The sequence below is a fragment of the Peromyscus leucopus genome, chromosome 2, assembly GCF_004664715.2.
Source record: "Peromyscus leucopus breed LL Stock chromosome 2, UCI_PerLeu_2.1, whole genome shotgun sequence".
In the NCBI taxonomy this organism is placed as follows: domain Eukaryota; kingdom Metazoa; phylum Chordata; class Mammalia; order Rodentia; family Cricetidae; genus Peromyscus; species Peromyscus leucopus.
In genome coordinates this window covers 90,620,149-90,634,227 of record NC_051064.1, presented here as the reverse complement: position 1 = coordinate 90,634,227, position 14,079 = coordinate 90,620,149, and the positions used below count along the sequence as shown (strand labels likewise).

The window sequence follows — 14,079 nt, the reverse complement described above, 5'->3', positions numbered from 1 at the left end:
TTTGCCTGAGTGTATGCCCACATGCATGGCTGGTGCAAGTGGAGGTCAGAAGAGGGCATGAGATTCACAGACAGCTATGAGCATCAAGTGGGTGCTGGGACTCGAACCTGGGTTCTCTGCAAGAGAAATGGTTTTTTCATTTCTGGGGGTGGGGATCAATACATACACATACAATCTCCACACACATGTTTATATATATATATAGTCCAAAGACATAAAAATATCTCTATTTTACCCTCTGGGGAAAGAGTTTTAGATGGACTAGAGATGCAAGACAGTGGTCAGGCACCAGCTTAATAAGCAGGGAGATCATGAATTTCATCCTCACCAGCACACACACACACACACAAATAACTTTAGTTTTTAATTTTTTATTTATTCATTTTTATGTGTATGAGTGTTTTGCTTGTATTGTATGTCTGTGCACCATATATGTGCCTAGTCTCCTCAGAGGCCAGTAGAGGGAGTCAAATCCCCTGGAACCAGAGTTAGATATGGTTGTGAGCCACCATTTGGGTGCTGGGAATTGAACTCAAGTCCTCCAGAAGAGCATCCAATGCTTTTAGCCTCTAAGTCATCTCTCCGGCCCATAGAAATGTTTTAGATAATAACAACCATAAAAATGTTTAATTTTGTTTTATTTTTCTTTGTCTTGGGAAGCTAAATGGAAAAAGAAATAAATGATCAAATTTGTTGTTTGTTTAAGCAAAAACAAATAGAAAAAATCATTTTTTCTGTGTATTTAGGCACCTAAAGTCTTCAAATCTAAAGTCTTCTAGACGTGGGCTTGTATAGAGCCGCACAGAGAGTCCCTTCAACCCCAGACCAGATGATTCAGACAGATGATGTGGTAAGCATATGGTCCCCATATCTTCAAGCCCAGACCAGATGATTCAGACAGATGATGTGGTAAGCATATGGTCCCCACATCTTCAACCCCAGTGCCACTTTCTTATGTAATACTCTGCACCTGACAAAGAACAACCTGGGACCTGCTTCTGTGGCAAAGGTGGCAGGATGGCACTGCTGTAAGATTGCTGGGGTGGTAGCAGAGCTCACTGGCACAGCATTTGCACAAAACGGCAGAACCCTATCTTCAAATCCCAGCATGCAAAAAAAAACAAACAAACAACAACAACAAAAAAAAAAACTTAACACCTTTCTTTTTAAATTTTGTTTTATGTACATTGGTGAGAGGGTGTCAGATCCCCTGGAACTGGAGTTACAGACAGCTATGAGCTGCCATCTGGGTGCTGGGAATTGAACCCACGACCTCTGGAAGAACAGCCAGCATTCTTAACTGCTGAGCCATCTCTCCAGCCACCCAAAGCTTACCACCTTTAAAAAAGCAAATTGCCAGCCGGGCGGTGGTGGCACACACCTTTAATCCCAGCACTCGGGAGGCAGAGGCAGGCGGATCTCTGTGAGTTCGAGGCCAGCCTGGGCTACCAAGTGAGTCCCAGGAAAGGTGCAAAGCTACACAGAGAAACCCTGTCTCGAAAAACCAAAAAAAAAAGCAAATTGCCATGCTATGAACTACCTAAAGGCAGGGCCACAGGGAAGTGCAAGCAGTCTCATGGCCTCCACTCAACAGCTAGTATACAACTAGATCCCTCCAGCATATGGTTCACAAGAAATAAATTCTGTCAGGGACCTGAGTAAAGGGGCAGATTCCACCCAGTCTGCCTAGAGGTAAAATACAGCCCAGTAAGCACCTTGTAAGTCCCCAGCAGGGGGCCCAGCTCCACTGCATCAGGACTAGTAAACCATAAGACAGTGATAACAAGGAGTGCTGCTGGCCAGCTGTGGTGGGAGACACCTGTAATCCTCACTTGGAGGCTAAGGGAGGATGTTCTCAAGTTCTAGACCAGCATGAGCTACTTAACAAAATGTGGCCTCAAAAGAAGCCAGGAAATTAATAAAGGAATGTTCAAAGTGTGCATAGTTTTAAAACGTTGACTTTGCAGTAACTTGTTATACAACAATATAAAACTAATATTGGTAGTTTGAAAGTGCTCACAGAAGGGTAAAAGTTTTAAAGCTGAACAGCAAAAGACAAGAGTATAATAGAAAAATGGATTCTCAAACCACCTCTGGCTACAAGCATCTTGAATTAAGGCTCTTGGCCTGTTTTTCATTGGTTTTTGTTGTTTTTGTTTTCAGTTTAGTTGGTTGGTTGATTTTGTTTTTTGAGATAGAATCTCACTGTGTAGCCCTAGCTGGTCTAGAACTCAATTCATAGACCATGCTGGCCTCAAATTCAGAAATCTGCCTGCCTCTGCCTCCTGAGTGCCAGGATTAAAAACAAAAACCACCACACCTGGCTGTTGGTTGTGTTTTCTTTGTTGTGGTTGGTTGGTTGGTTGGTTGGTTGGTTGGTTGGTTGGTTTTGAGACAAAGTCTCATTAAGCTCAGGTTGGCCTTGAATTTGCTATACAGTGGAGACTGGCCTTCATTCAACTCCTGATCTTCCTGCCTCCACCTCCCAAGTCCTGGGACTACAGGTGTGAGTCATCATGCTTGGCTTCTTTGTTTTTCTATGGCATAATCTCCTTATTAATAAGGGAGTCTGTAAAATAAAGGCAACTAGTTAGAGAATCGAATCAATCATGGACAACACTTAGCAAAACACCATCAGCCACGAAATCCACAGAGAAGCAGTGGGAGTCTTTAGAGAACACAGGGAAAAGGACATCTGCCAGAGCCTGGGGAGAAAGCGGATCCTTACCACAGGTCAACTGGAGGGCAGTGGATCAAAGAGGGAGAGCCTGGCCATTCTAACAGTTTCATGAAACACATGAAATACACATGGTAAAACAGTCATGGAAGAGCTGCTTCAGCATGAGGAACCCCCCAAAATCGGTCCTGTTAAGGTCCTTCCTGGACTGAAGAGAAACTTCTTTGGCTGGAATCTAAGAGAGAGAAAGTGGGGTGGGGGGACGGCCCAACAAAACTGGAGGAGGAAACAAAGTCAGAAAGATCTCCAAAAGCAAGCCCCATAGCACTAATATACAGAAAGAAACAACTTCACGAAGTTAGAGCTTACCTGAGCCTTGCCTCACTCTCAAGGTGTTAAGTCTAGCACCCATAAAAATAAGCAAAAGAAAGGGGGTGTGGTCCCCGAGTAAAGAAAAAAACAATATCTATATAAATGAAAAGTATGAAAGATATATCAAGACTAATGAAAATATAACTGCTCCAAAACATCAGGAAAAGACACAGACAAGAAAGAGGCAGGAATGTGGTGGAGCACACCTTTAATCCCAGTACTTGGGAGACAGGCAGGCAGAAGCAAGCAGATCTCTGAGTATAGTCTTCAGAGAGCCTTCCAGGACAGCCAGGCTACACAGAGAAATCTTGTCTCGGGAGTGGGAGAAAGAGAGAGAGAGAGAAACTCTCAAAAGTGCCAGATGTGGAGGCAGAAACAGGCGGGTTTCTGGGGATCTCTGTTGTGAGTTCTAAGCCATCCTGCTCTACCCAGCAAGTTCCTGGCCAGGCAGCGATACACAGTGAGACCCTGTCAAGAAAGACAAAAAGGAAAGAATGAAAGAAGGGATGGAGGGAGGGGGAATAGAAATAAAGACTCAAAAAACGAGACAAGGCTGAGCATGGTGGCATCTGCTTAAGCCCAAAGGCAGAGACAGGTGGATCTCTGTGAATTTTAGGACAGCCTGGTCTACACAGTAAGTTTCAGGCCACGCAGGGCTACATATAAATGGTGCAGTGACAAGAATCAGAAAGAGGGGCTGGAGAGATGGCTCAGTGGTTAAGAGCACTGATTGTCCTTCCAGAGGTCCTGAGTTCAATTCCCAGCAACCACATTTGGTTCACAACCATCTGTAATGAGATCTGGCAACCTCTTCTGGCCTGCAGGCATTCATCAAGACAGAACACTGTATACATAATAAGTAAATAAATCTTTTTTAAAAATCAGAAAGAATTAGAAATAAAAGAAAAACTCACTTAAGTCATGAAGATTAAACTGGAGGGAACATAAAGCTAACAGGACAAAAATGTCCCCAAAGAGAAATAAAAACAGGAAAATCAGTGCCAGAGATATGGCTCAGTGGCTAAGAACACACATTGCTCTTGCAGAAGACACAAGGTAGGTAGCTCACAACTACCTGTCACTCCAGCTTCAATGCCTCTGACCTACCCCTGTGGGAATATGCACTCACATACATATACTCACACACAGATACACATGCATACACATTATTTAAAATAATAAATATATATCTTGAGAAAAATATTAAAATTTTATATATATACACACACATATATATACTAACACACAGTAATACTAAAAAGTGAAATTAGATTTTTTTAAAGAGGAGGCTAGAGAGATGGTTCATCCACTAAGAAGTACTGGCTACTTCCAGAGAACCCAGTTCAATTCCCAGCACCCACGTGGCAGTTTACAACTATCCACATAATTCCAGCTGAGAAAATCTAAGCCTTTTTCTGTCCTCTGAGGGTACTGCATTGCATGCACATAGTGTACGAAACATACATGCAGGCAAAATACCCATGGGTATGAAAAAAAGGAAGGGAGGAAGGAAGGAGGGTCAATTAGGGATAACATGAAAGAAGGAAAGAGAGAGAGATCATAGACAGACAGACAGACAGGGGCTGGGTGGCACATGCCTTTAACCCCAGCAGTCAGGAGGTAGAGGCAGGTGGAACTCCAAGTTAAGAGGCCAGCCTGGTCTACAGAGTAAGTTCCAGGACAGCCAGGGTTACAGAGAAAAAAAAAAAGGTAGATAGGTAGGTAGGCAGGTAGGTAGATAGATCAATTATCTGGGAATAACACAAATCCCTGAACAACAACAACAAAAAAAATCTAAATTCAATTACCAGTACCACAAAAAAGAAAGACAAGGTAACAACAAAAGAAACTGTACTTTAAGAAAACTTTCCTTAAAGAAGAAAAAACTTAGCCAGGCATGATGGCACATGCCTTTAATCCCAGCACTCAGGAGGCAGAGGCAGGTGGATCTCTGTGAGTTCCAGACCAGCCTGGTCTACAAAGTGAGTTCTGGGACAGCCAAGGCTATTATTACACAGAGAAACCCTGTCTCAATAAAACTGAAAAGAAAAGAGAAAGAAAAAAAATTGTATTCCACATTTTTCAAAAGCACAGTGGTACTTAAAAATATCAACTCAGTCTGTTACACAGAGAAACCGTGGGGGCGGGAGGGACTATCAACCCAGCCTTTCCCACCCACTGGCCATCTTGGTGGCTGCTCTTGGTTGGGAATTGGCCCGAACCTAAGGCAGGAAGACGGTGCTTCAAAGAAGATGAAAACGTCTCTGGAGTCCATCAAGTCTAGACTCCAACTTGTTATGAAGAGTGGAAAGCACCAGGTGTGGTGGTGGCGCACACCTTTAATCCCAGCACTCAGAAGTCAGAGACAGGAGGGATCTCTGTGAGTTCGAGGTCAGCCTGGTCTAGAAAGCCAGTTCCAGGACAGCCAAGGCTACACAGAGAAACCCTGTCTCAAAAAAAAAAAAAAAAAAAAAAAAAGAAAGGAAGGAAGGAAGGAAGAAAGGGAAGGAAGGAAGGAGGGGGAGGGAGGAAGGAGGGAGAGAGGGAGAAAGAGAGAGAGAGAGAGAGAGAGAGAGAGAGAGAGAGAGAGAGAGAGAGAGAGAAAGAAAGAAAGAAAGAAAGAAAGAAAGAAAGAAAGAAAGAAAGAAAGAAAGAAAGAAAGAAAGAAAGAAAGAACAGTAGACAGAAACTAGGGAACAATTGGATGGACAACGACAGAGCAAAGAGAAATTAACATCCTCGCCAACCCCCAGCTTTGAGGAAATCTGAAATAGAATATTATGCTATAGTGGCCAAAACTGGTGCCACCAAGTACAGTGGCAATAATATTGGATTTGAGCACAGACTGCAGAAAATACTCCAGAGTAGGCACACTGTCTGTCAGTGGGGCAGGAGGTCCTAACACCATTAGAAGCAACTGAAACAGACCAGTGGAAAGTAAAGTTCGTTTTCTTTAATAAAAGTCCCTAGAGCTTAGAAGAGATCAATTCAACTGGGGGGGTGGGTCATGACTTTAATCCCAGCACTTGGGAAGCAGAGGTGGGTAGATCTCTGTGAGTTCAGACCAGCCTGGTCTACAAGTGAGTTCCAGGACAGCCAAGGCTATACGGAGAAGCACTGTCTCAAAACAACAACAAAAAACCACCTATAGGCTGGGCGGTGGTGGCGCACACCTTTAATCCCAGCACTCGGGAGGCAGAGGCTGGCAGATCTCTGTGAGTTCGAGGCCAGCCTGGGCTACCAAGTGAGTTCCAGGAAAGGCGCAAAGCTACACAGAGAAACCCTGTCTCGAAAAACCAAAAAAAAAAAAAAAAAAAAAAACCTATAAAAAACACCTATAAACAAAAACTTGCACAAGAATAGTCACAACATTATATTTCATATCCACAAGAAAGTGGAAATATTAGATGCCCATCTTCTAACCAATAACTAACTAAATATATATTATTATATGTAGTTTACTGTGTTGTGGCTGGCGGTCAGGACAAATCTCTCCCACTCATATCCCCCAAGTAAACACATAGAGGCTTATATTAATTATAACTGCTTGGCCATTAATTCAGGCTTATTACTCAATAGCTCTTACGTCTTAAATTAACCCATTTCTATAAATCTATACTTTGCCATGTGGCTTGTGGCATACCAGTACTTTTACATCTTGCTTCCTCTGTGTCTGGCGTCTGGCTGGTGACTCCTGACTCAGTCTTCCCATTTCCAGAACTCTCCTCTGCTTATCCTGCCTATACTTCCTGCCTGGCTATTGGCCAATCAGCATTTTATTTATCAACCAATCAAGCAACACACATTCACAGCATACAGAACAACATCCCACAGCAATTCAACAATTGAACAGAAATTAATATATAAAAAATATGCTAAGTGAAAAGGCCAGGCACAAAAAGGTGAGATAGTTTTTTTGTTTGTTTGTTTGTTAGGGGGGGTTAAGACAGGGTTTCTCTGTGTAGCTTTGGAGCCTGTCCTGGAACTTGCTCTGTAGACCAGGCTGGCCTCAACTCACAGAGATCTGCCTGCCTCCCAAGTGCTGAGATTAAAGGTGTGCTGCACCACCACCACCACCACCACCACCACCACCCAGATGGTTAGATAGTTTTGATCTCATTACTCTGAAATGTTTAGAAGAAGCAACTCCACAGGAAGTAGGGTTGTTGTGGGGCAGAAAGACAGGGAATTTTAGCTGACTGTCAATAGATTTCTTTTTGATGATACCAGAATTGTTCTCGAGTTAAATAGTGGTAACAGTTAGACTACATATGGAATACACTAAAACCACTGAACTGCACAATTTAAAATGGTAAAGTTTGTGTTACGCAAATTATATCTCAATTTTTAAAGACATCAACATGGGGCAGGAGGTGGGGTAGTACCTCAGTCATAGGACACACGCTTAACAAGCATGAGACCAGGTTCAACCTCCAGCACAAGAACAATAAATAAACTCATCATTTTTTTAAAATCTAAAATAAAGTCTCTTCTAACAAACTAACAAGAAGTCACAGTACTCTCCACACAAAGGACTCTAACTTGTAGCAGATTCTCAACCCAGACAGTACCTTCACAGGCTTTGGCTAGAACTAGGCCATCCCAAAGCACTGGTAGACAAAGACAAGATTTTGATCAATGAACCTTACCATACAAATACATCACTCTTTTCCTGTTGGTAGATTTGAACTACTCTAGCTATTCCTGCTAAAAGATATAACTGAGTGTTATATATACTGTAGAATAAGAATTTTTAAAAATAATATGGCACAGGAATACATACATTATATATAATTATATATCTATATATGTATAGATATATAATTCTTCAGTAAGAATTTGTTTTGAAATAGGTAAGTGAGCAGCCAAGGGATCAATTATCTGGCCATCCTAAAAGGAAGAAGATTCTACTCTAGATGTTAAGAACCATTTCTGGCACAAGTTTTCCTACCAACATCTAAATCCTTCACTTGTGTCTCCACAATGTATTCACCTCTCAACCAGTCTGCATAGATCTGAGGAAAGAGTGGGTGGGCCAAGAGCCAGAACCTAGCCTCAAACACTTCCTGCGTGCCACATACACAGCTGAGCACACTTGATCTCATTCTCCCGATAATCTTCAGGCTATTTGTACATTTCACAAGTGAAAGAACTGAGTTGCCTAGAGGTTGAGTGATTTGTACAAAGATATTCACCAGAAGAATTAAACTTCAAACTCACATCTAGATGACTTCTAACGATGCTGTACAAAGTAAACAGCCTCACAGCCTCCACGTTGTATTTGTCTAGAAAAGCCTACGCCTCCCTGAGCACACTCTAATTTCTCCTCTCTCCATCTTCAAACTGATGCATACTAACTCATCAACAACCACCAGGTTTCATCAAGTGTACGCCAGCCCCTTTTGCTCTTGCTTAAGGCTAAAAGGAACTTACAACCTGTGTTCATGACACTATTCCACTGTCTTCCTAGTTGGGGAGTCTTACCAAATATTTTTTCCTTGACCCAACAATTTGTTCTCAAGTCATTCAGTCTTTTTCAAGTCGAGAGGAAACGGTTTGTATTCCCTAATGCTAAATCTGTATTTTTTTTTTTCCTCTATGCAGTTCTGTGTCCATTAGTCAGGACACCTGTATAGGGAGTGTCCGCAGTTACTTTTCACTTGGTAAGGGAGCATTTAAGAGCTGGAGTGCAGCTCAGTAGCAGAACATTTCATGACTATAATTCTTGTTCAGTCTCAACCACCTTCCACCCCGCACCTGTAAAAAGTAGAGAACTAAAGGAGATATGTGAGTCTTTCCATAAAACAAGACTAAGACAAAAGGACTGAAACAAAAAATGTAATAGAACCTTCGAGACTAAGCCCTTCTGCTTATCCGACATAAAGAACCTAAGGTCCCAAGAGGTTAGGTGATTTAACCCAGTGAATAAACGGCTGAGCCAGGATTAATGCAGAAAGCTCCCGTCTCCCACAACTGCTATCACTTTTCCTAGTATCAGGTTGCACTGGCTTCATTCCTCTGCCTTTCACTGGAGAGCATGTTCATTCTGTTTGGTCGTTACTAAGCACTGGTAAATGCAGATAACAAAAAACGGTAACTTCTCTTTTCCACTCTTAGAAGTGTAAAACATCGATGTGTAAAGCCTTAGAGAGTGTTTGATATCGACTCTAGTAAGTTACGTATTTGCCTGAGATGAATATCGTAAAGGATTAAACATTCAAAACAGGCACTGCTACACAAATTTCAGCTTTAAAAAACTCACAGCTGACTTTTCTTAGCGTCCCGGTGGGTAGGCAGAAGTTGCAGAAAGCAATCTGACCCAACTCATTGTATTGCTTATCAAAAGTCTGTAGAGTGACTAAAGTGTGGCTAGCATGTAAATGAAATGGAGGTAAAACACGAAAAAAAAGTTGTGATCCTCGGGTATTGATCCCAAGGAGCTCCGAGGACTCTGGTCCCCATCGGTCCTCCAGGGAGCGCGGAGGACGCCCATCGGCCTCCAGAGGCGGGCAGAGAGCGGAGGCGACCGAGCTGGAGGCGTGTCGGCACCGGCGAGCAGCCCCAAGCCAGGTCCTCTCTGCAAGCCCCGTCTCCTCGCAGCACCTCCCGACCCCCGGGCGCTCATCTCCATGCACCCACAGCCCGCGGTTACCTCGGGCTCGAGTGGTCCAGCCTGCACACCCACGACCCCCGGGCAGCTTCAGGTCTGGGGTGGAAGGCCAGGCAGCCCTCGGGAGAAGGAGTGACAACTGAGGAAAGCCGATGGACTCTAGGACCAGGATGGAGAAAGTCGGCGAGGTGAAGTTTACAACGGCCACTTCCGGGGGCTGGGAACACGCGACTGGGCTCCGGGCGGCCGCGGCTTTCTCCGCCTCCCAGGCCCCGCCCCGGCAGGCCCGCCCCGCGTCTCCGCGTCCCCAGCGTCCCGCCGCCCGAGCGGCGGCTCCAGGATACGCACTCGAGAGAACGCGGGCTCGCGCGGGAGGGGCGCCGCGGGCTCGCGCGGGAGGGGCCCGGCCCGCGAAGGCGCGCGCGCGCTCCCGCGCTAGGCGGACAAGGCTGCGCATGCGCCAGGGGTGGGGGTGCGCATGCGCAGACCACCCAAGTGCCTCGGGTGCGCGTTTCGCCCAGTGCGCGCTCCTGCCCCGAGTTTTCTGTACCTTGTCCATGTCTCTGGACTCCCAGAACCTGCAGAAATGCACATTTTCAGCTTCTAATCCCTTTCCCCCTGCCTACCAAAGGGTAACAACTCGATCCTGCTCTGTAAAATGGCTTCCGAGCTGGCTTTCAGGGCCTGGGGACCCCCTGGGACCGCGAGGGATGCCAGGGTCCCCAGGGAGAGAGTCTGCCCAGGCTTCAGCACAGGTGGCCGGCTCTCCCCAGTGCCCTCCGCTTGCACAAAGTCTGTCTTTTCCTCCCATTCTCTTTGATCTCGGCTTGAGTGGGAAGAACGCAGGTCTGATGCTGTTGAGCGTCTTCGATTATAAATATTACAGAGCCGGGTTCATTGGCAAGTAAGGCCTTGGAGCCTTGGCGTGTGCTCCATCTCCGCTAGATAACGGCCCCTCCCCCTCCTCTCCCACAATTTATAAAGAGCTTTGGTTCTCCCTGTAGCTGCTTCTGGGGATTGGAAAAGCAAATCCTCTTTTGTTCCTTGGCTTTTTGAAAGCCTATTCCCCAAAGAACAATGCAAATTGGCGGGATTTTGATGAAAGGTTTTTATCCTTACCACCACTACCTTCTTCCACAAGTGTTCATACAAAATGAACCTTTTATGCTAAACTTGTCCCGGGTTGGTTGTAATCAGCCTGAACCAGGTGTTGGGGTCGTCCTCGCCTGCTCTCGTTCTGAAAAGCCAACAATCCGAAGAGCATATAGATTAAATGATTCTTGCACTGCTGAGAAACTTTAATTGGTTTGAGGTCAATCATTTAGTTTTTAGAAAGTCTTCCTTGCTTCTGAATACTTTAGCCAGAAGAAATAACTGCTTCAAAAAAGAGGTGAAGGAAACAAACAAAAATAGCCCACTCAGGAATCAAATGAAGAATTATGATCAATTATATTAGAGCTTTTAAAAAAATATGTGTGATTTAGTGTTATTATTTGAAAGGTTTTGTTGGGGGGTGATTTTGTTGTTGTTGTTGTTCTGTCCTGTTTTCTTGGTTTGGTTTGGGGTGTTTGAATTCCCTATGTAGCCCAATCAGGCCCCAAATTCTGGATCCCCCTGCCTAATCCTCCAGAGCAGTGGGGTTACAAAATGTGGGCCATACATCAGTTCGCCGTGTCTTAGTAACATCACAGAAAGGAGTATTACATTGCAAGAATAACTGTTAAATGTATTACACAGTACACTGTTTAAAGAAAAATTGCGTGGCATGAAGCCTTACAAACTTAATTTACTTCGCTTTTAGCATTTATAGAATAGACTGCATGTCCCCAACACAGAGCTAGGTGATAGAAACACAGGGTATAAAGTACAAGTGCAATGGGAATCAGAGAAAGGAACTGTGAAAACCGACCTTGAGCACATGGGAGCAATTTATGGAGAATTTAAAGTCTAGTGTAGAAAGGTTAAAAAGTTCACCAAAGCAACAGCGAATTTGAACAGAAAAAGAAGTAGGAGACTTTTGAAAAGGTAGATGCTTTGTGTGCAGGGCAGAAAAAAACAAAAGATCTGCTAGAGAAATGTCCTCAATTCTGATCACGGAGAGCCTTTCAGGTCATATTAGTAACAGAGCTAATGAAAATTATAGTAATTACATAATGACTCTGATCACCTCAGACTCCTTAGAGAGTTTCTGTTTTTCTCTGGTAGTTATGGTTTTCTGTTGTCGTCGCTTGTTTGGCTAAAGGCTGTCTATAATGAGTCGCTCTCCAACCCACTCCCCTGATGTCTTCGCCTGTCACTTCATCCCCTTCTCCTCTTTTCTGCCAATCCTTCTGAGAGACAATTAGAGTCACTCCCAGGACTGTCTCGGAGCAGCTCACCACCTCAGTAATGACCTCATTACCAAACCCCAGACCCCTTGGCTTTGCTGAGCTTCAGATTTCTCTCCAGCTTACGTGAAGATATACTCATCTCTCATCTCTCAACCCTCACCATTTCACTGCTGGTCAAGTCTGCCCTCAGCCTTCGCTTGGTACCTGGTAAGCGTATTCAGTCCTGCAGAAGTGAACCCTAGGGACTGACTGGAGTTTGATTAGTTATATCTGAGTTTGAATTTTTGATTCCTCTTCGGCAGTTCTGCTTCAGTGTCCGGTTTAGTGGTGGTTGTTAGGTTTGTTTCCTTTCTTTTGTAGGCGGGGTCTCACTGCACAGCCCATGGTGGCTGGATGACCATCCTAAGTCTCCTAACTGTTACTGCAATTACTGACTTGTGCCATGATGCCAGTCTTGGCTGACAGCATTGACATCAAAATATCTAAAAGTTAACTTTCCCAGTTTATCAGGAGTTGCCCAAACTACTCTTCTGCCGGTTCATAAAGTTTAAACTCTCAGGCAAAAAGCATATATCTCTTGGTTTGATTTGTTTTGTTTTTCTTTGTCTTCAAGATCTCAATTCCTACACCCAAGAATTCTGCCTTCTCTCTCTGCCTTCTTTCTTCCTGTGCCTGGTACTGAACACTTACTTACTTGTGTCTGGTCCCTGTGTCTTCCCACCCAGACACTTGTAATCAGTTGCCCATTTCCTTCTCCTGTGCACTTAGCAGTTAACATGGAGGGCATTTTAAAACTGACAGCTCTAAGAGGAAAGGATCAAAGAACAAACAATCAAAAGGAGGCCTAGAGGCACATGTGTGTCCGTGTGGCACAGGGGAGCAGTACAGCAGGCTGTACATGGGTGAGCCTCGGGCTGAGCTCCGGCTGGTGTGCCTCCCCTTGACCCCTCCATAACCTCCCCCTGAAGGCTCAAGCACCTGGTGCTTCATTATTGCGGTGTTTGGTATCAAGTCGTGGAACTGAAAAGCCTTGGTTAATTGTGGCTCTCGGTGACTCTGGCCCTTTGTTCCCTCCATATGCTGTAACAGAACCCTTTCTGAAGCATACATAGCTCTGACTATGTTGTTGTCTTGATTAATTCTAGTGTCACCACATTGCTTACAGGATAAAACTCAAACTTCTCCAGCGTCAGTCCAAAGACACTGAGCAGCTTCCTGCTCCCCTGCAAGCACTGCTTCCTCCTGAATACAACAAATCTTTCTCCTTCTTACTGGTAATAGAAAACATACAACTGGCGATAACTGATAAAATGTATGCATAAGCTTATAAGAAGTCTTAAGATACATGGTTTATTACAAAAGTTTCAAATGCAGATAGCATTATAAAGCATATACTATGTGCCAAGTTCTATGCTAAGTAGCTTCACATTTATTCCAATTTTCTTTCTTTCTTTCTTTCTTTCTTTCTTTCTTTCTTTCTTTCTTTCTTTCTTTCTTTCTTTTTTCTTTTCTTGGACAAGATCTCTCTACATAGCTCTGGCTCTCCTAGAACTCATGCTGTAGACCAGACTGGCCTGGAACTTACAGAGATCCACCACCAGCCTTTGCCTCCTGAGTACTGGGTTAAAGACTTGTGTCACCATGCCCAGCATATTCCAATTTTTCAACAGCACTGTGGTGGCTTAAATGAGAAATGTCCCCTATAGGCTTCCATATTTGAACACCTGGTTCCCAGTTGATGGCACCATTTGGGCATTCTTAGGAGGTGAGGTGTTGTAGAATATTATTTTAAGAAGTGTTACATTTGTTTATGCTGTGGAACATTTGTTTAATGATGCAAGGATGTGTTGCATTTGTTTAACTCTGTGAAACTGTGTTACTATGCCTGTCTAAAACACCTGATGGTCTAATGAAGAGTTGAATGGCCAATAGTAAGGCAGAAGAAAGGATAGGCAGGGCTGGCAGGCAGAGAGAATAAACAGAAGGAGAAATCTCTGGGGGAGAAGAAGAAAGAGGAAGAGAACAAAGAAAGGAGGACGCTAGGGACCAACCACCCAGCCACACAGCCAGCCATGGAGTAAGGATGAAGT

At 44.2% G+C, this 14,079-nt stretch overlaps 1 protein-coding gene across 4 annotated transcripts in view; it reads right to left on the bottom strand.

Moving 5' to 3' along the window:
* Ccdc171 (coiled-coil domain containing 171) overlaps positions 1-9,993 on the bottom strand; it is a 318,485-nt gene extending 308,492 nt beyond the window's left edge. For 2 of the 4 annotated variants that reach the window (XM_028873278.2, XM_037202698.1), the window contains exon 1: positions 9,702-9,984. The gene's annotated coding sequence lies outside the window, so the exon portion shown is untranslated. Of the gene's footprint in view, positions 1-9,701 lie in introns of all 4 variants that reach the window. The other 2 variants (XR_003734921.2, XM_028873279.2) reach the window with 2 other exon arrangements.
* Between the last annotated feature and the right edge of the window lie 4,086 nt (positions 9,994-14,079).